We start from the raw sequence: 25,892 nt of genomic DNA on the forward strand, positions 1-25,892 counted from the left end.
TGGTAGGGCGACACCTGTGGGGATACCGTGCGTGAGGCCGCAATGTGATATGAGGTGTTACCGGCTAGATCGATGTGACTTGGAATCGGGGTCCTGACATCGGCCTTCTTATGGCCTCGAGGAAGCTGCGTCACTTCTTCCAGGCGCACGAAATCACTGTCGTCACTCGCCTCCCTCTGCAGCGGATATTGCACAATCCGACGCAACGCGAAGGATCGTAGAGTGGGCACTGGAACTGTCCAGCTTTGGCCTCAAGTTTGAGAGTACCTCGATGATTCAAAGCCGAGTCCTGGTGGAGTTCGTTGTAGAATGGACCGCGACGCCTGACGAAGAAACCCAAGAGACTTCTCTCCCCGTCAAGGAGGCAAATTGCGACTGGATCATGTACTTTGATGGAGCTTTCTCCTTACAGGGCGCCGGGGCTGGCGTACTGCTTGTCGCGCCCACCGGAGAGCACCTCAAGTATGTGATCCAGATGCACTTCCCCAGGGAGGTGTCAACAAACAATACGGCTGAGTACGAAGGGCTGCTTGCCGGTCTTAGGATCGCGGCGGACCTCGGAATCAAGAAACTCGTCGTCAGAGGCGACTCGAAACTTGTCGTCAAGCAAATCAACAAGGATTACCAGAGCCCGTTGATGAAGGCCTATGTCAATGAAGTGAGAAAGCTGGAAGAGCATTTTGACGGTATACAGGCAGAATACGTTCCCGGAGCGGAGAATGATATCACCGATTACCTGTAAAAACGTGCTGCCCTCAAGCTACTTGTGGAACCAGGTACCTTTGTGCTTCGGCTAACTCAGCCATCCGTTGATCCATCAATAGAGCAGAACAAGAGGAGAAAATCAGGGCCTGGCAAGTACTTTCCCACCGAGCTCCCCGAAGCCGCTGGCAAGGATGTTGCCGGAGACACTGAGCCTGCCACGGGACGGCTAGCTCCGACAGAGCATCAAGCTCTTGCCATGGAGATAGCTGCTCCAATAGCGGAGGAAATGCCTTTAGTCCTCACCGTCGAGCCCCAGGCTCCAGCGTGGGCACATCATACCGTCCGATTCCTCCAAACAGTGGAACTTCCTGAGGAGCAGGAAGAAGCGGAAAAAGTAGCCCGTCGCTCTACTATGTACCAGTTCGTCGATGACGTCCTGTACAGAAAGAGGCCGAACAGCGTGAAATTGAAGTTTATCCCTCGAGAGGAAGGACTGGGGCTGTTGGCGGAGATACATGGAGGCATATGTGGATCCCACATTGGGTCAAGGGCCCTTGCCGGCAAAGAGTTTCGGCAAGGCTTCTTCTGGCCCACCGCCCACTAGGATGCGACGACACTAGTCACCAGGTGTGAAGCGTGTCAGTTCCATTCAAAAAAGCTTCATCAGCCAGCTCAAGCCCTTCAAACCATTCCTCTCTCCTGGCCTTTCTCGGTCTGGGGGCTCGACATAATGGGCCCTTTCCCCCGCGCTGTCGGGGGCTTTGACTACTTGTACATTGCAATCGACAAGTTCACAAAGTGGCCAGAAGTGGAAGCAGTGAGGAAGGTCGCAACACAGTCAGCCGTCAGGTTCTTCAAAGGACTGGTGTGCCGTTTTGGTGTACCCAATAGGGTTATCACCGACAACAGCACGCAGTTCACAAGCCACACCTTCATGCAATATATTCAAGACCTCGGCAGCAAGGTCTGTTTCGCTTCCGTTGCTCACCCACGAAGCAATGGTCAAGCTGAGAGGGCAAATGCTGAAGTACTGCGAGGCCTCAGGACAAAGACCTTTGACAGACTGCACAAGAGTGGAAGGCGCTGGATTGATGAATTGCCGGCGGTTCTTTGGTCAATTAGAACGACACCAAATCGAGCCACCGGCCAGACACCCTTTGCCCTGGTATACGGGGCAGAAGCAGTTCTCCCCACGGAACTCATATACGGGTCACCTCGAGTACTCGCTTATGACGAGCTTGAGCAAGAGCAATTGCGGCAAGATGACGCAACGCTCCTTGAGGAAGATCGTCTTCGAGCGGCTGTGAGAGCAGCGCGCTACCAGCAAGCCTTGCGCTGCTACCATAGCCGCAAGGTTCATGCCCGAAGCTCTGAGGAAGGCGACCTTGTTCTTCGGCGCATTCAATCAGCCAAAAATTCCAACAAGTTGACGCCAAAGTGGGAAGGCCCTTATCGGGTAATACGAGTCACCAGGCCCGGCGCAGTCCGCCTGGAGACCGAAGATGTTGTTCCGGTGAATAACTCCTGGAACATTGAGCATCTTTGTAAGTTTTACCCGTGAGGCGCGGCTTGCCGGGCCCCCCAGCAAGCCACCTTTTGTACGAGCCTTGCCGATGACGCATGTAACCCTTTGTACAAAGCCAGGCGCAGACCCTGAGCATAAATAAATGAAGCGCTGCACCCTAAGTTATAGCATGCATGCTAGGTCAAGTTTCGTCCTTGGTTAGGGTTGATAGTGCTTACCGGCGACTAACCCCTAGCTTAGAGGTCGAGTGTGCGTCTCTTTGTCTTTCTTTTGTCTTCTTTGGTTCACAGGACACACAGATATCCGTGTCGAACCACTTGGGGAGAAAAAAAGAGGAACAGACCAGCATCTAGCCCCCGGCAAGCCAGTATTGCCGGGGGCTGCAAGAGCAAAGATTCACCCACGGCGAACCAGGGTTGCCGGGGACTGCAGCTTCAGATAAGTTCGCCATCCCGTATCATGCATTCCATTATGGACTGAGGTATGTGAAACCTCGTTTTCCCCTAAGCTACCATGCTCCCCTAACTCTAGGCCCTAGGGCTCGATCCTGGGGCCAAGTTTGGTCGTAGTCGCGGCAACGAAAGGATGAAACAAGGAGCCTGAACCCGCCTCATCCCTGCCTCCGCCAAAGGCGTGAGGAAGGTCGAGCGAAGTGGGGAGACAGCAAGGCCTGTTTCCGGGCAAGGAAATGTTTATCTTGAAGATATCAAGGATTTACTCCTTGACGTGGGTTCCACCCGCAAACAAATGACCCGGCAAGCATCCCTTTTTCATTAAAAAACATTCCACTCAGGTACAGTCCATATGGAATGAAAAACATGAATGATGGGATTACAAGTTTTAAATTCAACAAATGCCCGAAGGCTTACAAACAAAAAAGAGATAAGGTGCCCGTAATCCCTTTCTTGTCCCTCTCGTCAGGAGGCAGGTCAAGGAGGCGAAAAGGACAAAAGGAGCGCCTAGGCGAGCTACGGGTGGCAGAAGACACCAAGAGAACATCTTGGTGGCCGTCCAAAGGCTCGATGGTGATGGCGGCGCCGGAAGTAGAGGTCGAAGACGAGGCGGCAGGATGTCAGCACGCGTCGAAGGCATCGGTGCCTGCGTACTCCGACTTGACGGCCTTGCCGCTCGCCCCCTTCCTCTTCTGCAGCCTCCCAACGCCAGCCGCCCAAGGAGACGACCCCGAGAAGTTCAGGGAGCCGGCGACACGGATGATGGGGTCACCGGTGCCACACGGAGCGGCACCCGACACCTAGTCGGACCCGTCATCCTGCCGCCTACTACCCTCGTCGTCGCTGCCGCTGTCCTCCTCGTCACTCCCGCCCGAGGAGGAGTCTTCACTATCAGAAGAGCTCTCCATGCAGCACCTTGCACGTGTCCCAAAGAGCCCGAAGACCTTGACGGAGAGAAGGCCACCCTCCATCAGCATAAAATGGAGAGTGAGCCCCTCCGTCAAGCGGTGGATATGAGCAAACGTCTTCCATCCCCGACGAAGATACATCACGTGAGGGCGGGAAAGTCGACGCGGACCCATGTGCCACTGATCCCGCAGCCCCTCATGTGCAGCCGCAACGACTCCGGCAGATCCAGCTCCATCTCCCTCACAATTGGAGTCGGGAGACGAAGGCGACGGTGCGGCGGCCGGCGCAGCCTGACGAAGAACTCACAAGGGTCATCCCCAACATGGCCCTCCATTGGAGGAGGAGCTGCTGGCAGAGGCGAGGCCGGCGCGCCGCCCCGTCCTCCCCTTCCCCGAGCGCCCCGGCCTCGCCCACAGCCTCGCCCCCTCCCCCTTCCCCTCGCGGCTGGCTCTGCCACCGCAGGCGCAGGAGAAGGAGGGACGCGTTGTCGAGCGGTGACCCTCGCCGCCACTGTTGAAGGACCGGGATTCCCTCTCTCCATGACGGATGGAAGGGAGGAGTAGAAGCTGAAGGAAGAAGAAGATGAAAGAATGCGGGACGCCATCCCCCCTCCCGCTCTTTATAAAGGATCGGGGTTGGTGCTCGGCCGCCCCACTTGGCCAATCAAGATACGGAAGGCGTAGGGAGCCAGGACCGACCCGCCGCCCCAACCAGCGACGGCCCGGTTTCCCGCCTCCACCGTTTTCCACCCCAGGCGCATGGGAGACACATGGCGGACGTGAAGAACCGAGGGTACGGGTGAGACGACCACTCCCCACCCCGTGATCGTGGGGAGTGGACGCCTTGAAGACCGTGCCTCAGCCCCATTCAGTAAATGGGCCGCGCCTCCATGCCTCCCTCCGTTTATGGGGAAGGCGCGAACCGCCCCTTTACTATGATGTGACGCATGCCTGCGGGAACCAACCCCATGCATGCCGCCCACGTTACACGTGCCTCCCCATGCCGCGCCACGCGCGGGAATTGTGGGAAGCGCAGCGCGTGAAGAATCTTACCACGGTAAAAACCGCCCCGCCTGCCCGCGCATCGTTTTTGGGCCTAGCCCAACAACACGTTGCGCTTATGTGTGGCCCAGGCCCGGGGGGCTCCTGTCGGTGTACAAAAAGAGGGGTACACTTTTTGTACCCCTATAACTGTGCACGTGCAGTCTGAGCCGCGGATACCACCACACCAAGCAACGCAAGGGAGGTGAGCTAGGGTAAGACCGAAGCTCAAGAGAACTAGAACGACGCCAAGGCCAAGACCACGAAGAGCAAAGGGGATGAAGCGGACTCCCCCGGCAAGATCCTTGCCGGGAGACAGTTCTAGCAGCCCCGGTAAGACCCTTGCCGCGGCGACTCGTCCCGCGCCTACGGAGCAAATGACCCTTGAGTCCACTACCCCCAAAGGGCAAGGATTCGGGAGACATCCCCGTGGCGGCATGCAGATCTTTGTGAAGACATTCAAGATCAGATACGCACTAAGGAGACGACAACCCTTGGCGGGATCCCAGCCGAGGAAGACCACAAGGCCCCCGGCAAGCGCCTTGCCGGCGATGACAGCAGGCGCCTCGGCAAGACCCTTGCCGGGGCTCCGGCAAGGCCCTTGCCGAGGACACCCACAGGGCCACCATCAGGCCCACGCCGACTAAACCTCCACCACCGCATGCATGCAGCTGCCGACCCAACCAGCTGGGCAGGCACCCGCGTGGCGGCATGCAGATCTTCGTGAAGACCCATCACTGCGCCACCTCAGCTGCCTGCCTACCTACGTGGCATCACAGGCGTCGCTGGCCAGGGCGCGTGTCGACACAAGAAGGAGCGGTGACGGACGAGACATGTTTCTCCCCCGTCCCCGATAAAGCAAGGACACCTAAGCAAGACGCATTAAATGCGCCTTGTCATGTGATGCGAGGGATAACCTCGCAGCACTGTACCCTTTCCACCTCCTGTGTGCCACTGTGGCAACACCTTTTTCTATAAAAGGAGGCCCGAGGCGACCAGAGGGAGGATTCGGCTTTTTGGAGCTCCTCATGCCCCATAGCTAGCTCAAGAACACAGATATACAGTCCACCAAAGCAGGAGTAGGGTTTTACGCATCCTCGCGGCCCGAACCTGGATAAACGAACCGTGTGCTATCTGTTTGATCCGCTCTTCTCACGACCCCGCGCCCCGCTAACCACAGTAGGGATTCTTGTGATCCCATAGGTGTCGTTCCCACCGACACTCACAGCTTTGTATTGGTTGTAGTAGGGATTCTTCTGAATGTTAGTATGCATACCATATCTTCTGAAGCTTAGTTTAATGTAAATGTTGGCAAGCCTGTGAACCTTCACAATCTAGTAAGTATATTGTAGGCCTGTTATTTGACACCTCACTTTGCCGCGCTACGCGACTAGTGTGAGTATCTGCATCCAGTACCGCATCCTCTAATTTGGTGGATGCCAGGTTGAAAAAGGTTACTGATGAGCAGCCATAAGCTGGAGGCGTCTCTTTTTTTATTTTGAATGGGCAATAATCCGGAGAGCGTCTCGGACTGCCTCTAGCACAAGGCCCTCCAGTATTAAACACGGGCAGCCGACAGGGCCGATACAAAAGCCTATCCATCTTAAAGCCCATTTGTTTTTTTTGCGAGGAGAAGCCCATATTTCTTGAAGATGGGGCAATCCTAGGAAAACCCTCCTTCCTCCTCGCTTCCACTTATACTAAAGCTCGCTAGACTCTCCCGCTTCCGTCGCCCCCCAATGCCCCCGCTCCCCATCTTCCTCACTCGTCCAGAAAACCCCCGCTCACCTTCTTCCTCACAAGTACAAAAAACACATGCTCCTCTTCTTCCACTCCTACAGAAAACCCCAGCCCTCATTCTTCCCCACTCGCACTGCCACTAGGCTCGTCTCTGGCTACTCTGCTCAAACCCGTGAGCTCGACGTGACGCCCACAAGGAAAATGGAGTCGGCTGGCCTCAGTGCCAAGAAGATGAGGCTCCTGCCAGCGGCGACGCTGGTTGTAGATCCCGCATCCAGCAGTGCGGGGAGAAGCGGCGAGCCCCCTCCCACCCTGATCTGAGGAACCGGTAGAATCCCCGATGGACCGCATCAGCGATCTCCCGGACATCATCCTTGAGGAGATCATCTTGCTTCTCCCCACCAAGGATTGCTGACGCACACAAGTGCTCTCAACTTGGTGGCGCCCTCAATGGCGCACCGTGCCCCTCAATCTCGACTGTTATCAGATATCTGTCCTTCCTAAATTTGATCTCCTTAGAGCCATCGTCTCCTCTCACCAGCAGGGCCCCATTCAATGCCTGTGCATCCCGCCATGCTACCTGCTGTCCATACCCGGCACGGTGGACACTTGGCTGACATCCCCTGAATTTGGAAAACTCCAGCAGTTTGAGTTCTACCATTACCACGAAAGTTTCATTCCATGAACACGCCATGAATTTGTTCCCACACCACCGTTGTCCATCTCGCGGTTTTCCTCCTCTCTCCACACCGCCACCTTCACCCGGTGCCATCTACCAGATGATGTGGTACAAATGCTTCGACTTCCACTGCTAAATAAACTTTCGCTTGTGGTGGTTTATCTGTCAGAGGCCTCACTGCACAACATCATCCACTCCAGTTGCCCTGCCCTGGAGCGCTTGCTGATTGTTTTGGGAATAGAAATCCCTATCAGTTGTCTCAAAATAAAGTCGCCTCACCTTAAAAGCATTGGAATTTGTTTTGAAGGACAACAGCTCATCATCGAAGATGCCCCTTCAATTCAAAGGTTGCTCCTTGATAGTTGTTATACACCTTCACAAATAATTGTCGTCTCTGCGCCCAAATTGGAGACCTTGGGTGTAATTTGTGATCCGTTTGATGATCACAACAACTTGATGTTTGGCTCCACACTTATTCAGGTACCGTATATTATCATCTACACATTTGTAATCATAAGTTACATTTTTCATTTGTGTGCATAAGTTTTATATCATCTTGGAGTACACTTTGGGTACTAATATTATGTTATATGCTCAATGAAGAGTTCGTTCATGGATAGCCTATCAATGCTGCTGGATTTTGTCAAGATCTTATATATCGGAATGTTTAGTTTTGATCTAAACATAATTATTGTCTTGCGATGCTTTCCATCTCTGGTGAATTTATATATAGAGGTGATGATTTCATGCACATTGAAAGCCCGTATATATTGTACTAGAATTAATCGTTCAGCTGTCGCTCTTTCAACATACTCTTTGTTCAGACCTTAACTGTTTTCAATCTTCATGTCTACTTAGGCAGTGCTACCACATGGAAAAAAATGTATAACCAATCGGTGGCATAATAAGCACCAGGATTTTCTTAGTTCTCATGACATTCGTTTGAGGACAATAACAATGGAAGGATATGCATCCACCAGGCAAACAGAAACTTTGTCACATTCTTCCTATTGAATGCGAGGTTACTATTGTCCATGAGGCTTAAGTTTTACCGCAAGAGATTTCTCACGGACGGACACGTTGGACAGCAAAAAAAGAAGTTTCAGGTGGACAAATGGTCTTCTAAAAGTGCTCGGCTTCTATTTACAACAAGTTGTAGTCATCCTGAAATAATTTTTTTTGCACAGGATGTTGATTTTATGGATCAGACCGATCCATTCGTTTGTGACTGCGAAAAAGAGTGGGTGGGTTAGATGTTACTGCCATGTTCAATCAGGGTTTTGTCTAAAAATTTGATGAACAATTAATCCTTGGGATTTTTGTACCATTTGTAAGCTTGAGTTGCATGTTGTTGCCCTCGTACTCCCCTCCACCTGCCACTACACTACCGTATCTTCCACAACTGCTGTCCGTTCCCGTCCGAGGCCTCGCCGTCGTTCTCCGCCTTGGTTCGCTCGTTGTGCCCACCACCGTCTAGCGTTGTCAACATGGTCAACAACCTCCCCGCAAAAGACATGGTCAACAACCAAGAGGAATCAGGAGATGACTGTACGTGGAGAGGCCGATAGTAGGGACCCACCAGGGTCAATGCATTACGCAAGCAGGTGCCTCGTTATTACAAGCCAAAAAATACTTCCTCCTAATTCCTCACTGCTAGAAAATCAATTAAATGTCTTAAAAGGTCAAATGACTGAAATTTTCCAAAATTTGACATGACAGTTGTATTAGTACTACAAAATTTCTCGTTCATTTACAACACCATCCATTGCCACTTTACTCCAAATTCATCTTTCACAGCTAATAAAAAATATGTACAACATCACACAGTTGTTTTCTATGAACCGTTTGCGATGAAAATATCTGGGTCTATTTAAGTCTCCCTCCTTAAGCTTCGCCGGCTCGTCTACTCCAGTGCCGGCAACCCCCGAATCCCAATCCCCATTCCCGCACCCCCTTTTTGCAAAGATGACGCCGTGGAAACGCTTCGTGAAGGCCCATACGATGGCCGCGTCCCCCCCGAGTGCCGCCGCCTAAGCCGAGGGCATGGCCGCCTACGCCGAGAGTGCCGCCGCATTCGCATTGAGCGCGGCTGCTTCCACCGAGAGGGCGTCTGCGGCAGCCGACAAGGCAGCCATGGTAGCCGAGACGGCTGCTGTTGCTGCTGCGACGACGGCTGCAAATGCCGAGAGCACTCGAGCTGCCATCTGTGCCGCCGATGTCACCCTAGCCCGGGTCGAGCCCATCCACGGTAAGATCGAGGATGCACACGACGAGATATTCCAGGCCACCTTGGACTCCAGCATGCAATCCACTTTTGAAAAGGTGGCGGTGGCCATGGAGCACCTGCTTCCTCATGAGGTCGCCATGCGGGAGCTGGAGATGCAGGAGGCGGCGGAGATTGAGGAGCGTCGGGAGGAGAAGTTGCGCGTAGCCGAGGTCGAGGTTGAGAAGAGTCTGTCCGTCGAGGAATCGGCGGTGGAGTACCAACGCGAGCTCTGGCACAGCCACTACTACAATTACTACAACCTTGAGGGTGGCGCCGACGATGAGTGTCGGCGTTCTGGGAACAGGGGTCCCCAGACTTGCCTGCCTGCGGCCTGCGGCGTGGCTCAAAGGGGGGCCCAGCGCGGCCCATCTTCACCAACACAAACCCAAGACCCTCGCGAGGGGCCAAGCCTCGCGGGGCGGATGACGCGGAGCTTCCTCAGGCATGGCCTCGTCAGGCTGGCTCACGAGGAGGCAGAGAGATCAAGGCGGGGTACCTCACGAGGTGCCCGTGACGCAAGCCATGACAACCGAGGGTGCCAGGCGGGTGCCAGCCTGCGCAATGTCCTCCTTTCCTCTTTGGTGCAAAGGGGGCAAGCGCAGCCGCGGAGTACCGAGGCATCAGGCAAAGGTTGCCATTTCGGTGCAATGAGACCAAGACCATGAGGACTACAAGACGGAGGTCATCGTGGAGCCCAAGACGGCGTCATCAATGGAGCTTTGCGCAGGCGAAGACTACTTTTGTCAGGATAACTGATACTAGCTGTCCCCCTTCAAATTAGCCCGCCATTGTTGGCTCCCTTCCCGCTCGATATTTGGGAAGAGGACCAGGGCCTCTATAAATAGGACGAGCCACCCACAGAGCAAGGGGGCTCGGAGGTTGAGAGGTTGGAAGGAAAGAGAGAGAGAGAGAGAGAGAGAGAGAGAGAGAGAGAGAGAGAGATGGGTGACTGAACTCCTCCCAGCAGTTCATCGCCCCGGCCAAGAATAGACCCTCGTGAGGCTGTTCTTCCTTGTATTGTTCATCACCATCAGCCCAAGAGGCAATCCACCACACCACACACTGGAGTAGGGTATTACACCACCACGGTGGCCCAAACCAGTATAAACCCTGTGTCTCTTGTGTTGTTCTTTCCTCAGTTTAGATCCTAGCAAGGCAGAGGAGTGCAGGTAGGTAGGAGGCGAAATCTCCGCGCGCACCCCAGTGTTCGAACCTCAAGGGTCTGCCGGAACCCGAAATCCCACATTTGGCGCGCCAGGTAGGGGTGCGCCGGGATTCGTCTTCCACCACCCCGTTCTTCTCCGACCATCACGCCCATGTCTGATGCTCGTCGGGCCCGCGCCGAGCGCCGGGCCGCACTCGCTTCCTGCGTCGCCCAGACAGCCCTTGTCGGCGGGCGTCCTCACCGTTCCCCGTCACCTGCCGTCAACACCGCCACCGGCCCGGCGGGGGACGAGCAGCAAGCATCGTCCCAGCATCTGTCCGTGCGGCAAGACGGCCGCACCACAACTCCCTCGCTCACCCCAGCTGGTTCTTCGTCCCGCGTGCTCCGCGCACCCATGGAGCCCTGTAACCTCTCCCGCCCATCGCGCTGCACCAACACCCTCGGTCGTCGCGGCCCTCTTGGGCGGCTCGCAGGCGCCGCCTACAAGTCACCACGTCAAGCCGTTCATCCGCCGGGTGAGCGCCGCTTCCGCACGGCAGGGGGCTCCCCTGGATCGGGCGGCGCCCGAGACCGGCCTGACCTTCAGCTCGGAGGACCACCCCTCCAACTCGGCCTGCTCGGGTGCGCTCCCCATTCTGTGCACCCCCACCATCTGCTAGGTGGCCGTCACCAGAACCCTCATTGATGGTGGCACGGGCCTCAGCATGCTCTCGATCGAGGCCTTCAACCTCCTCTGCATACCCCTGGAATGGCTGCAACCCAGCCGGCCCTTCTCAGGCGTTGGGGGCGAGTCGTCCAGCTCCTTGGGACAGATCCGGCTCCCAGTAACCTTCGGCACCTACGACAATTTCCGCACGGAGCTAGTCGACTTCGACATCGCCCCCATCGGCCTCCCCTACAATGCCATCCTTGGCTACCCAGCGCTGGCCCAGTTCATGGTCGCGACACACCCGGCATACAACCTCATGAAGATGCCCGGGAGCAGCGGTGTCCTCACTGTGCATGGGGACACCGGGGACGCGCTGAGGGTGCTCAAGCTCGCCTTCAAGACGGCGGCGTCGGCATAGCCCGCCGACTTGGAGACCCCTGAGCCCAAGGGGGCTGCACCCACCAAGAAGAAACAGTTGTTCACCCAAGACAAGGCAGAAACCAAGCAGATACCCGTCGATGAGGACGGGTCCACCAACACCACTTTCACCATAGGCGCCCACCTCAAACCCGAGCAGGAGAAGGCCTTGGTCGGGTTCCCGCGCGCAAACAAGAAGGTATTCGCTTGGGAGCCTGACCAGTTGGCAGGGATCCCTAGGAGTGTAATCGAGCATCACCTCAACGTGTGCCCCAACGTGCGCCCTATGAAGCAGAAGGCCAGGCGGCAGTCCACAGAAAAGCAGGCCTTCATCGTCCAAGAGACCCGCAAATTAGAAGCCGCTGGGGTCATTCGCGAGGTCCGATATCCGGATTGGTTGGCCAACCCTGTCGTTGTGCCAAAGAAGGGAGGGAAGGAGCGCATGTGTGTCGACTTCACCAACCTCAACAAAGCATGCCCACAAGATCCGTTCCCGCTCCCCGCATCGACCAGATCGTCGATTCCACTGCGGAATGCGACCTGTTATGCTTCTTGGATGCCTTCTCTGGGTATCACCAGATCAAGATGGCGGTAGAAGACATCGAGAAGACAGCCTTCCTAACCCCGTGTGGGGTGTACTGCTACACATGCATGCCATTCGGGCTGCGTAACGCAGGGGCGACCTTTCAGCGGCTGATGCACATCACCTTGGGCCCGCAGCTCGGGAAGAATGTTGACGCTTACGTCGATGACATTGTGGTAAAGTCTCGGGAGGCCAGGACCTTGATACAAGACTTGGAGGAAACCTTCACGAGCCTCAACACAGTGAACCTACGGCTCAACCCGGAGAAATGTGTGTTCGGAGTCCCCTCGGGCAAGCTCTTGGGTTTCCTCGTGTCCCACCGACGCATCAAGGCTAACCCGGAGAAGGTCAAGGCGGTGGAAGACATGAGCCCGCCAAAGACCCTCAGAGAAATGCAGAAGCTCACGGGGCGCGTGACAGCGCTAGGGCGCTTCATCTCCAAGTTGGGGGAACGAGCACTGCCCTTCTTCCAGCTAATGAAGAAAAAGGGGCCCTTCGAGTGAACTGAAGAGGCCGACAAGGCATTCCAGGATCTCAAGAGATACCTGACCAGCCCACCGGTCATGGTGGCTCCGCGCCCTCAAGAGCCCCTGGTGCTTTACCTCGCCGCCACTCCCTGCTCCGCCAACGCAGCCTTGGTGGCAGTCAGAGAGGAGCGCCGGATCAAAACCGCGGTAGCAGCCCGGGACAAGGCAGAACAGGGACAAGGAAGGCCCACAGAAACTGCCACCGCGGCTGAGGAGGATCAGCCGCTGCAAAGGGTCGCACCGGAGGCGGAACAGGCCCCTCTCCCAGATGGCCAGTCTCAGGAGGCCTCATTGCCTCAAGAGGCGCCATGGTCTCCGAAGGGAGCCACCAGCACTGACGCACTCCACCTCGTTGAGCACCCAGTGTACTTCGTCAGCACGGTGTTGCGGGATGCAAGGACACGGTACCCCATGCCTCAGAAACTCCTCCTCGCGCTACTGGTGGCCTCGTGCAAGCTGCGGCACTATTTTCAGGGTCACCCCATCAAGGTCGTCTCGTCATACCCCCTGGAGAGAGTGCTCGGGAGCCCTAATTCAGCTGGAAGGGTCGCTGAGTGGAACATAGAACTGCAAGCGTTTTAGCTCGAATTCAGCATGACCAGAGTCATCAAGGGAGTAGCGTTTGCGGATTTTGTGGCAGAATGGACGGAGGCGCCAGGCCTCAAGGCTGACGAGGATCGGTCCCTGTCCCCGGGAAGCGAGGCGCCAGAAGGCTGGGTCATGTACTTCGATGGGGCGTTCTCCAGGCATGGCGCAGGGGCTGGGGCGGTGCTTATATCGCCCACTCAGGACAAGCTCTACTTCGCCGTGCAGCTCTATTTCCAGCAAGGTGAAAAGGTCTCCAACAACATAGCGGAGTATGAAGGTTTAATAGCGGGCTTGAAGGCCGCGGCTGCCCTGGGGGTGAAACGCCTCACCATCAAGGGCGATTCGCAGCTCCTTGTCAATTTCTCCAACAAGGTGTATGAGCCGAAGGATGAGCACATGGAAGCCTACCTAGCGGAGGTCCGCAGGATGGAGAAGCAGTTCTGGGGGTTGGAGTTGCAACATGTGCCCCGTGGCACCAATCAGGAGGCCGATGACATCGCCAAACGGGCGTCCAGGCGGTTACCTCAGGAGCCTAGCATTTTCGAGGAACGGCTCTTCAAGCCATCAGCCCTGCCGTCATTATCGAACACGGCTCAGCCCCGAGAGGAGCTCCCCCAGCCACCTGCCTCAGGGGCTCCGGCCTGTGGCCCGGCCTCAGGAGCACGCCTGCTCCTGACGATGGAACCTCAGGAGGGATGTTGTATCACAGAGCTCCGGAGTTACCTAACGCAAGGGACCCTGCCGGAGAAGGAGGAGGAAGCGGAGCGAGTGGCACGCCAGGCCACGGCATACTGCATCAAGGATGGAGAGCTCTACCGGAAGCAGCCAAACGATGTATCCCTGCGCTGCATCTCCAGGGAGCAAGGGAAGGAACTGCTGTAAGATATACATGGCGGAGACTGTGGACATCATTCATCATCACGGACCCTCGTTGGCAAGGCATTCCGCAGTGGGTTTTATTGGCCCACCGCGCTCAATGACGCCATCGAACTAGTGAAAGCTTGTGAGGCCTTCCAGTTCCACGCCAAGCAGATCCATCAGCCAGCAGGAGGCTTGCAGACTATACCCCTTTCGTGGCCATTCGCAGTCTGGGGGCTGGACATCTTAGGCCCGTTTCCTCGGGCGCCCGGGGGCTACCGCTCCCTCTACGTCACCTTGGACAAGTTCACCAAGTGGGCTGAAGTAGAGGTTGTCCGCACCATTCCCGCGGGTTCCGCGGTCAAGTTCATCAAGGGCATCGTGAGCCGGTTCGGGGTGCCGAATCGCATCATCACAGACAACGGTTCGCAGTTCACCAGTAACCTCTTCAAAACATACTGTGCTAACCTTGGAACGCAGATATGCTACGCCTCGGTGGTGCACCCCCGAAGCAACGGCCAGGCCGAGCGAGCCAATGCGGAGGTCCTGAGGGGCCTCAAGACCAGGACGTTCAAGAAGAAGCTGGAGGCCTGCGGTAGAGGTTGGTACAACGAGCTTCAGTCCATGTTGTGGTCCATCCGCACAACCGCAACCAAGCCGACTGGAGAGACCCCGTTCTTCCTAGTCTACGGAGCCGAAGCGGTCCTCCCTCATGAGGTCAGACGTTGCTCCGTGCGGGTCCTGGCATTCAACGAGGCGTAGCAGGATGTCATGCGGGGGATGGACCTCGTGCTGGGGGAGGAATGTCGCCGAGAAGCCGCACTACGAGCGGCGAGGTACCAACAAGCACTGCGGCGATATCACTGCCGCAACATCCGCCCCAGAACTCTTGAGGTAGGAGACCTCGTGCTCAGGCGGATTCTCTCCAGGGAGGGGCTACACAAGCTCTCTCCCATGTGGGAGGGCCCATTCAAAGTTGTTCATGTTTCCACGCCCGGCTCCGCGCGCTTGGAGACTGAGGAGGGGGTGCCAGTCCAGAATGCATGGAACATCCAGCACCTCCGGAGGTTCTACCCCTAAAAAGGCCCAGAGCCCGTGAAGAAGGCGAACGCCTGTGAAGCTATCGCATTTCGGAAAAGGCCCAGAGCCTGTGAAGAAGGTGAATGCCTGTGAAGCTATCGCGTTTCGGAAAAGGCCCAGAGCCTGTGAAGAAGGCGAATGCCTGTGAAACTATCGCGTTTCAGAAAAGGCCCAGAGCCTGTGAAGAAGGCGAATGCCTGTGAAGCTATCGCGTTTCGGAAAAGGCCCAGAGCCTGTGAAGAAGGCGAATGCCTGTGAAGCTATCACGTTTTGGAAAAGGCCCGGAGCCTGTGAAGAAGGCCAACGCCTGTGAAGCTCGCTGCCCGTGACACTCTCACGTAATAATGAGTTGGGGCTGTACACGCCCCGGAGTCTCAGGAGCGCCGGCCTCAGGCCCTGGGGCTCCCTCCCACGCCCAGTGGCAGCACTTAGCTCCGTGCTGGTGAGAAGACGTCGAAGACTAGATTAGGTGCCGGACGCGGCTTTTCATTTGCTTTCCGAAGTTGGCTTGTTCCTTCTCATTCGAAGTTTTATTGAAGTTGTTGCCGTCTTTGGCTTGTGATTCTTTAACTTTTCACTCTCCTGCCTCGATTTCTCTTGTGCAAGGCCTCGCGAGGGGGGCAGCTGAGCACCCTCGCGAGTGTTCCTATCCTAGTCATTCAAAGAGTTCGCGACCTGGGCCCATTATAGGAGCACCCCTCCAGTCCGTGCCCCACGGGCACCGCGACACAAACAAAGGGCCTGGGTCGGTCGCCCCCCATGGCCGGGGCCGGGAACTATCCACGCTCGAGCACGTAGACGGAAGGTACGATAACGGAAGCAAAACGATGATTAACAGCAATAACCCAAACACGCCCCCGCGGGGCTCCACACTACTGTCTTTTTATGCAGGAAAAAGGAAAAGAAAGAACAAATCTGGTGCAGCTCGCCACACACCGGCCTGCAGGGAAGGCCCGAGCTGCCTCCGGAGCTCAGGCGGACTCCCTCTCGCACTTCACCAGGGCGCGACGGTGGGCGGACACGTTGCCACCTCCCAAGCAGATACGACGGCGTGGAGGCTGACCGCGGCCACCGCTAAAAGAGTCGCCGCCTGAAGAAGAACCGGAGAAGCTTGAGGAACCCTGAGCGCCGCCAGCCGCGCGAGCGCTGCCCTCTCCATCATCGCCGGAGCTGGGTTCCCAGCCGCGGTCGTCACCCTCGGGGCAACACCCTGCGCGGCGACCATCTTCCCCAAACACCCTCATGTAGAGGGTGGCATCACCGTCGAACTTGAAGTGTAGGGTGCACCGACGGCTCAGGCCACGCGCGCAGGCAAACGTCTGCCAACCGCGGGCCAGGGACAAGCTCCCGGCCGCGGAGACCTCCAGTGAGACCCATGAGGCCCGGCTGCAGCAGCCGTCGGCCTGGAGCCAGAGGCTGCCCGGGGCGCCGGCCGGGAGCTCGCCATGGAGGAAGCGAGGAAGTGGAAGCCGGGTGCTAGTCGGCTCCACCGACCACACGACGAACTCCGGTAGCACTTCAGCAGCGCGAAAGCGCGGCCTAGGGGGATGCGCAGCCGGAGCGCGCCCCCTGGCCGCAGCAATCCGCCCGTCGCTGTGCTGAAGATCGCCTCCACGGCCGCGGGGAGCCACCGTGGTGGCCACAAGATGTTTGCGAGGGCGCCCTCGGGCGCGCTTGGGCGGGGGAGAGGCGGGCTCAACCTGGCGAGCCTTCCCCTTCTCTGCGGCCGAGAACCTCCTCGATGGGGCCATGAAGAAAAAGGAGAAGCAAGGGGGGATGAACTGGAAGGACGCGCCCCGGTCCGAACTTATAGCTGGCGATGGCCAACCAACGGCCCCCACGATCGCAGGTAATTATGACCCGCTTTGCATGCAGGGACTTGTCCAATCCGTGCTGTTGCCGAGGCGCCATGGGGAAGTGGAGGCGCCCACGTCCAATCAACCGCCACGCGGCGCCCAAGGCCGCAGGCTGTTAGGGCCTGCATCGCTTCGCTCTTGCCCTTCCGCCTCCCTGCACGGCCAAGTCCGGGCGCGCCTTGGGCCCGGGGGCTACTGTCGGTGTTCTGGGAATGGGGGTCCCTCTTCTGGGAATGGGGGTCCCCAGACTTGCCTGCCTGCGGCCTGCGGCGTGGCTCAAAGGGGGGCCCAGCGCGGCCCATCTTCACCAACACAAACCCAAGACCCTCGCGAGGGGACAAGCCTCGCGGGGCGGACGACGCGGATCTTCCTCAGGCACGGCCTCATCAGGCTGGCTCACGAGGAGGCGGAGAGATCAAGGCGGGGTACCTCATGAGGTGCCCGTGACGCAAGCCATGACGACCGAGGGTGCCAGGCGGGTGCCATCCCGCGTAGTGTCCTCCTTTCCTCTTTGGTGCATAGGGGGAAAGCGCAGCTGCGGAGTACCGAGGCATCAGGCAAAGGTTGCCATTTCGGTGCAATGAGACCAAGACCATGAGGACTACAAGATGGAGGTCATCGTGGAGCCCAAGACGGCGTCATCACCGGAGTTTTGTGCAGGCGAAGACTACTTTTGTCAGGATAACTGATACTAGCTGTCCCCCTTCAAATTAGCCCGCCATTGTTGGCTCCCTTCCCGCTCTATATTTGGGAAGAGGATCAGGGCCTCTATAAATAGGACGAGCCACCCACAGAGCAAGGGGGCTCGGAGGTTGAGAGGTTGGAAGGAAAGAGAGAGAGAGATGGGTGACTGAACTCCTCCCAGCAGTTCATCGCCCCAGCCAAGAACAGACCCTCGCGAGGCTGTTCTTCCTTGTATTGTTCATCACCATCAGCCCAAGAGGCAATCCACCACACCACACACTGGAGTAGGGTATTACACCACAACGGTGGCCCGAACCAGTATAAACCCTATGTCTCTTGTGTTGTTCTTTCCTCAGTTTAGATCCTAGCAAGGCGGAGGAGTGTAGGTAGGTAGGAGGCGAAATCTCCGCGCGCACCCCAGTGTTCGAACCTCAAGGGTCTGCCGGAACCCAAAATCCGACAATGAGGACAAGGACGAGGACGCGGTCGACTTCAGCAAGGGGGGGCAGAGTCCACCAACAGCGACATGTCTCTAGGACAAGTCATCGACGTCTCATCTCACACCGGCGATGCATAGGCCGGCGCAGCGACGGATTTGTTAAAATTACACAACTAGCGGAGAACACCAGGGACCCAACAGCTTGCCCAGTTGTTTTTTTAGTTTCAGAGACGGAGCTCAACTGCGCGCTGTGCCGGGTGTGTGGCCCGTCTAGCCCACGCTTATGCTTTTATTTAAGCACATGACGAGCCCAGTTGATATCTCTTTTCTTTCTGAAAATGGCTAGCCCAGTTCTTTTTTTGGAGAACACCCAAACCGAGGCCTACTTGCTTTTCTCAGCCCTGCTGGGCAGCAAATCTTTCAAGACAAGGAGGGAGGGTTGTAAAGTAGTATGAAATGGGCTTTCCCAAAAAATGGGCTATAAGTTGTAAGAAATGGGCTGTAAATTTTTAAACCAAAGCCAACCGACAATTACATTAAAATATCATTTTTCCTGGATTTCTCTACTCTCTACTCTTATAAAAACCAAAGCCAACTGGCAATTACATTAAAAGATCGTCTTTTCTCCCACAAGATAAACTACTCATTCAAATGCATCTTCATGTTCCATGCAACGCATGGGCATGTTGCTAGTTAAGATTTTAAATTTCATTCATTTTTTGTGGAGAATTTTTTTTGAATTTTATTTTGATATAATTTTCAAAAGTTACTTTTAATGCGACTCAAAATTTCGTGATTAAAAGAGTTCGGACCCCACCGAAATATGAAAAATTTCGTTGAAGTTTTTAGCACTGCCCAGAATATATGGTCTGTAATGCTAATAAAAAGAATACGGGCTTCAAATATCCTTAAGAATTAGCAAATGGGCTGTAAGTTATTGAAAACAATGGCTAATGGGTTGTATGTTGTTTTCCACATATTTGGAGGCTGACTTTTGGGCCTACTAGGTTGACGGTGACGCTATCCTAATTTTTTTTACGCGTACGCAAGGCTTTGTCAACTTAGTCAACACAGAGCAGTGACTGTTGGATGTCCATCCAACGGCCGCCATGCTTCTTCAATATCTGATCTTCCTACTCCAGCCGCCCAAACCAGCACCGTCGGGACTGCCTGCTCCCTCTCCCCGTGGCTAGCTGTGCTGCCGCCAGGCCATCCCTCTACACACCCGCACATCCAGTTATTTTCTGGCGACGTCAGCCTCACCCCGCAGCCGACCAGTCAGGGCTCGTAAACCCCTTAGCGTGGGCATCCGTTGCGGTGGCTTCGCTGGCTCCGGGTCGTTCCCTTCCCGGGCCTCGCCCTTGTGCACCGTGTTTGTGCTCTCGGCGCGGCAAGGTCAACATGGTCAACAAACAACAGCCATCGGAAGAGGCTGACAGTAGGGGTCCACACAAGGAAATGCCTCCTTATTATGCGCAAAATAATGATTCCTCCACCTGACAGTTGGGACCCACCGGTAGTGCCTCTGTATTTCTTGAAAAAAACGTCCCCCCCGCTATCAGCTCAGACCCACCAGCTATATCTTCGCACACAAGGAAGTGTCTCCTTATTACACACACAAAAATGAATAATCCCCCTAATTAGCTGGGACCTACCATTGTGGGAGGCTGACTTGTGGGCCTACTAAGATGATGGGGACGGAGGGCTTTGTCAACTTAGTCAATATGAACGAATCTAGATCCAGTGACCATACGATATCCATCCAACGGCCTTAGTGCTTCTTCAACCTATGGTCTCCTCGCTCCAGCCGCCCAAAGCAGCGCCGGTCGTGCCGCCTACTCCTGCCTCCCATTACCGGCTGTGCTGCTGCGGAGGCCTCACCGCCCCCTACTACTCCCACCCCTGGCCAGGCCATTCCTCCACTCACCCACACCCCCTGTTATTCTGCGGCGACGGCAGCCTCACACCGAAGCCGAACCAGTGAACCCTCGTACTCCTCTCCACATGGGCATCCACTACCGCGTCTTCCCCGGCTCCGCGTCGTCCCCTTCCTAGGCCTCACCGTCGTCCACCGCCTTGGTGCTCTCGGCACGGCGTGGTTAATGTGGTCAACGACCGACTTCGATCGGAAGAGTATTGTACGTGGAGAGGCTGACAGCTGGGTCCACGGCCGCAGCAAGGAAGTTCCTCCTTATTATGCGGAAAATAATTATTCCTCCACCTGACAGCATGGACCCACCGGACGGGCCACCATATTTCAAAAAAAATGTTTCCCCCTGACTGATGGGACCCACCAGCTACATCTTCGCACGCAAGGAAGTGCGTCCATATTACGGGCAAAAAAATGATTCGCCCCTGACTGCTGGGACCCACCAACTATATCTTCGCATGCAAGGAAGTGTGTCCATATTACGGGAAAAAAAATGATTCGCCCCTGACTGTTGGGACCCACCAGCTACACCTTCGCACGCAAGGAAGTGCCTGACAGTCAGGACCCACCCGGTCGAAGCGTATGTAGCATTGTCATTCTGGTCATGAACGTGTACATACATACTGGTCGATGTAGAGGCGCGCAGGTGTGGTAGTAGAGGCACGCACGTAGCATGTACATGTATGTATAGTCGTTAGGGTGCAAGAAAGTAAATACGACCACGTACATACGTATGGGCAGGGTCTCGAATGCCTACTCGTGCATACGTACGGCCAGGGCTCGTGTACATGGTTGTGGCTAGGTCAGAACAGAGAAACTGCATCATCGTCGTGTTCATGGGGAGGCAACGGAATGCATTGTGTTCATCGGGAGGCAACGGAACGCGTGTTGTTCATCGGGAGCCAACCGGCTTGGACAGAATAGCCAATGGAAACGAGGCCTGGCGTACCATAGAACGGAGGAAAGAGCCTTGTGTTCGACTAGCCACGGTGGAAAACGGATCATGTTCATCGGGAGGGGTCTGGCGTACCGCAAAACTGAGGAAATGGACTTCCTACGGTCGAAACGGTGTCCTGTTGATCGGGAGGGGTGTGTCGTACCGCAAAACGGAGGTAACAGACTTGTGTTGGAGCGCTACGGTCGAAACGGGGGTCCTGTTCATCGGGAGGGGTGTGGCGTACCGCAAAACGGGACTCCACGGGATACTGTTCATCTCCACCGTCGACCTCCTCCAGACTCCACGGGCTACTGTTCATCCACCGTCGACCTCCTCCAGCCTCCACCTACGACTATTCATCCACGAGCTCCTGTTCATCCAGCTTCCACCGGCTACTATTCAACTAGCCCTCTCCACGGGGTCCTGTTCAACCACCCCTCCATGGGCTACTGTTCATCCAGCCCTCCACCGTCTACTGTTCAACCAGCCCTCCATGGTGTCCTGTTCATCCAGCCCTCCACGGGGTCCTGTTCATCCACCGGCTCCATCGATCGGGGTACTGTTCATCCAGTGGCAACGGCCTCTACTACCACGGGTTCCTGTTCATCCAACCCCCACTGGGAACTATTCATCCAGACCCCCCAACAATGCTCATTGTTCATCCAGAGGTAGCATTGATCGGCTTTAGTTAGCAGCAGTAGCGAAGGAATCGCTCGATTGGGTTCAGTTAACAGCGATCGATCGATCGCTCGGGTTCAGTAACGCGTAGCCTGCAGTGCAATCGCTCGGGTTCAATTAGAGCCCAACGCCTCGCTTGGGTTCAGTTAGAGCGCAACGCCTCGCACACACGCGCGTACGTACGAGAGAAACGCGCATCGTTTGGCCCTCGACTAGCCAGTGTAACCGGGAACTCCCCGATATTTTCCTCGCCCTCGCTTCTACCACGGTTTTTTCCGTCATGGACGACCCAAAGAATGTCATGCAGGTGCTTCTCCGGCCCGCCCAGGATGAAAAACCCATTTCTGTCATGTTTTTTTGTCATAGAAGTAGGACCCCACCACATCTATGATGATACCAGGTTTTGCCACAATTATTGTCATAGAAGGGTCATAAGTATGACAGGAAAAAATTCGTTCAGCCCAAAATGTCACGGATGTGTCTTTTTTGTAGTGTTAATAGTGCTACAAAGCAATAGGATACTAGTAGACTCAGTTATTTTAAACTTTTACCATGAGAAAAGTGGATCAACAAGTTCAAATTATTATTCTGCCAAAGGTTCTTAAAGAGAGCATGATCCCGAGAATTAAAAGAACTTGTGACCAAATCACTTATTAACAGGAACACAACACTGTGCTTGAACCACTTATTGAATTTTGAAGGAAGCAATGATAATATTTTATCAGTCTCACCAAAGGAACATACCACCGATCCCGAGAACATGGTATACACCTGACTCGACCAATTAGATAGTATTTTTTGTTTGTCTCTCCAAAGCAACATACCACCGATCCCGAGAACATGTTATCCACCTAGTTCGACAAATATTGCATTTTTATTTATTTATTATTGTCCAAGCTACCAAATTTCACATGCCACCGATCCAGGGAACATGGCATGCTACTGTAGGTAGACTAGACTTATATTCATTATTACATATTGAACAAAGGAATTACAATGGCATGAAACATAAGGAAGGAAACAAGAATCATCACTCATCCATGTCTGGTTCACATTCTATCGATCTAGAGAACATAGCATGCTAATCCATAGTGGTTAAGTGATTGCTTTGAATGGGAACACACTTGGCACAAAATCAGCATCTAACACTTGATGATCTAGGTGTTTCAAAGTATATGCAGACAATGATGAAGTTTTCTAGTGTACTAGGGATTTGAGCACTCGAAACTAAGAACTTTCACTAATATCAGCAAAGCAAGCAGTATGTAGATCACTAGTTTACAAGGCATTCGCAATTTAGTTCACATATTCACATCAAGCCCCATATGTCAAAGGTAAAATTCAGTGGGACAACCTTTAAGAAATGGCTCAAGCAACCCAAATAGCAATTGATTTAAGCATGTGTCAATGTATGATGGTATTTAGATTGGGGTCGTGAAACAGCTCACCGGGCACTATGACAAAGTAGCACTCGCTTGATCATTCTCTAAGTTACAACTCTCTCCTTTTGCTTCCTCATACATGCTCCATCTTCGCTCTTCCTCACGTGTTCTCTTTGCTTCTCCTCATCACCATGCCGTGAATCCACCAGGATCCCAGGGAATGCCATCTCGAACTTGGTCAACTCGCCGTAAATGGTGCACAAGTGTAAACCTAAAAGAACACTCAACAACCAAGCCAATACAAGTGACAGAGAGAATGCCCTCTAAGTCATCGATAGAGTACCCTATCATAGAAGTATATCTATTGAGCAAATCAGGATAATGTATGAACAACAAGTCAAATGGTGCATAGGCAATATCAGCGATATGACATAACTTGTCGAGAAAGTTGAGATCATACCTGAGATAGTTAGGAAGAAGCTTCAGGACTACCTCAATTTAAGATACCAAGTGAGGTGTGGTAGTAGAAATTTCCACCGGACTCATGTCAACAAGTGAAATAGTAGAGCTTGGCTCCTTGACATCTGAATCCACCTCACCATAGTCAACCATGAAGCTCTCCATCTCAGGCTCAAGTGTTGAGGAATCAATGCGGCTAACATCATCGAAGGCGAACTTCTCCATATCTGGCTCTAGCAGCACATGATCAATATCAACTAATGGTGACTCCTCAATATCAAAAGCAACTAACTGCAGCTCTGGCTCATCCATGGAAGAATCATCACAATGCAAAACTGAATCTCCAACACTAGTATCCATATGATCTGAAGGGTGTGTGTCAACTAGGATAGTGTCATCATCATCAAAGATAACCCATGAAAGCTCAATCTTGTCACACAGAGAAGCTAGTTCCGGCTTTTGTGTAAGACATTTTTGCTAAGGTGAAGTGATTTATTGCAAGCAAGCCAATGAATCAGAGGTGGGCTTCTCATTGTACCACTGAAGTTGGTGGAAGGCTATGCTCTCAATCAGTTGAAAAGCATCATCAAGTCTCTTGTTTATAATATCTCCACCCACTGCTATGTTGTTGAACCAAAGCAATAATACTAGGCTTTAGCTCAAAATTTTCTGCCTCAAAAGATGGCCAAAGTGGCCCTGTGAAATTGCATTGGTTACTTGGCATCCAAACATCACGAAGCATCGCCATATCTCAACCAAGTGTAACTATCAATCAGCCTGTAAATAGTTCGGATTTCCTACGCACTCTCATAAACAATAAAGACTAGTCAGAAGGTTAGTATCCTAATAAGCTGAAGCAACAATGGGAAAAATACAAAAGAAACATTAAAAATGAAATACACGACGAATTAAACAAGGAACTAAAGTAAACCTAGTCTATAGCCTAACATAATCGCTCGACGCTAGTCCTCAGCAACGGCGCCAAAATGATCATTTGTAAGTACAATGGGGTTTTACGCCCAAACTGCGAGTGTCGTGTTCTCCACAGGGACTAGGCGAACAACGCCTATGCTCGGCTAAAGCTAGGTAATGAGGTATTGGGTGATGAAAGCAGAAAATATAAACCTAAAATAACCAAGAATGATGACAAATAAAATGATGAACGGCACGAGGAGATTAAGATTGAAACTCGCTCCCTTTTTGGTGTGTCCATATCACTTGAGAAAATAGAAACTACAGATGAACATCCTCAACAAAGAGAATTAACAAGACAAGACCACATATATGTATATATAACTAGCAAGTATGAGACATAAGGAAAGAACAAGATCATGCACAAAATACAATTGTTTCACATCACATACACATGTCACTAGTACATAGCTATCATAGAGACTGAAAAATAAATGATAACAAAACTGACTACCACATAGAGCAATTTCAACATAAAATTCAGAACAAGTAAACTGAATGTAATAGACAGCTACTTGACAAGTGAATCACACATATTGAAGTAGGGTAAAATAGTTTACAATTGAATGAGTTTCAACACCAAGTGTTCACAGAAAACACACACACACACACAGGGCGAAGTAGTAGCAGTTTGGGTTCAGAGAAGAGTAGCAGCAAAGGGGGAGCAGCAGCAACAGTGTTAGGGAAAGAAGAGAAGTAGCAGAAGGGATGTGGAGGAGAGCGAAGCGGCTGCAGATCGTCGCAAGAAAAAGAGCAGCATCAGGGGGCGTGATAGGAAGGAGTAGCAGCAAGGAGAGGGGGAAGAAGAATCAGGGGCACAACAAGAAAGAAGCAGCAACGGGGTTTGGGTAACAGGAGGAAGCAGTAGGAGGTTGGAGAAGGGAGAAGCAGCAGGGGCATTGAGAGAAGAGAGGAGGAACAGCCGATGGGTAGCAGAGGTGGTGGAAATGCGATGGTGGTGCTGGTGGCGGTGTGAGGTGTGGCTGATGGTGGAAGGTGCTGGTGGAGCGACGCTGATTGATGGAGGTGATGGTGGAGTGGTGGATGTAGATGGGTGATGAGGCGGGAGTCTTACCACCATGCCGGCCTGGCCGTGGTGGTGGCTGGAGGTGGAGAAGGAGGGTGAGGGAAAGAGAGAGATGCCAGGCCCCAAGGAGAAAGAAGGATGCCGCTAGGGATTTTGTTCCCCTCCTATCAGATCTGCCACTTTTGCCCTTTTGCCCTTCCACTTCTCTTCTTTCTTCGCAAGATGATCCCTCCAACATCAGCTTGGCCCCTCTGGTTACTTCTTTTCTTCATGGTAGGGTCCCTCTGTACATTACAGCAACCACAGTTTCTTGATACTCTCTATTATAGAAGGATATTGGGCCTT

At 53.9% G+C, this 25,892-nt stretch overlaps 1 pseudogene; it reads right to left on the minus strand.

Annotated features, from left to right (window-relative positions):
* Positions 1–22,971: 22,971 nt before the first annotated feature.
* Positions 22,972–25,661, minus strand: LOC147979873 (uncharacterized; annotated as a pseudogene).
* Between the last annotated feature and the right edge of the window lie 231 nt (positions 25,662–25,892).

This window comes from Triticum urartu, chromosome 3A, assembly GCF_056163025.1.
Source record: "Triticum urartu cultivar PI428250 chromosome 3A, HENAU_Tu73, whole genome shotgun sequence".
Lineage (NCBI taxonomy): Eukaryota > Viridiplantae > Streptophyta > Magnoliopsida > Poales > Poaceae > Triticum > Triticum urartu.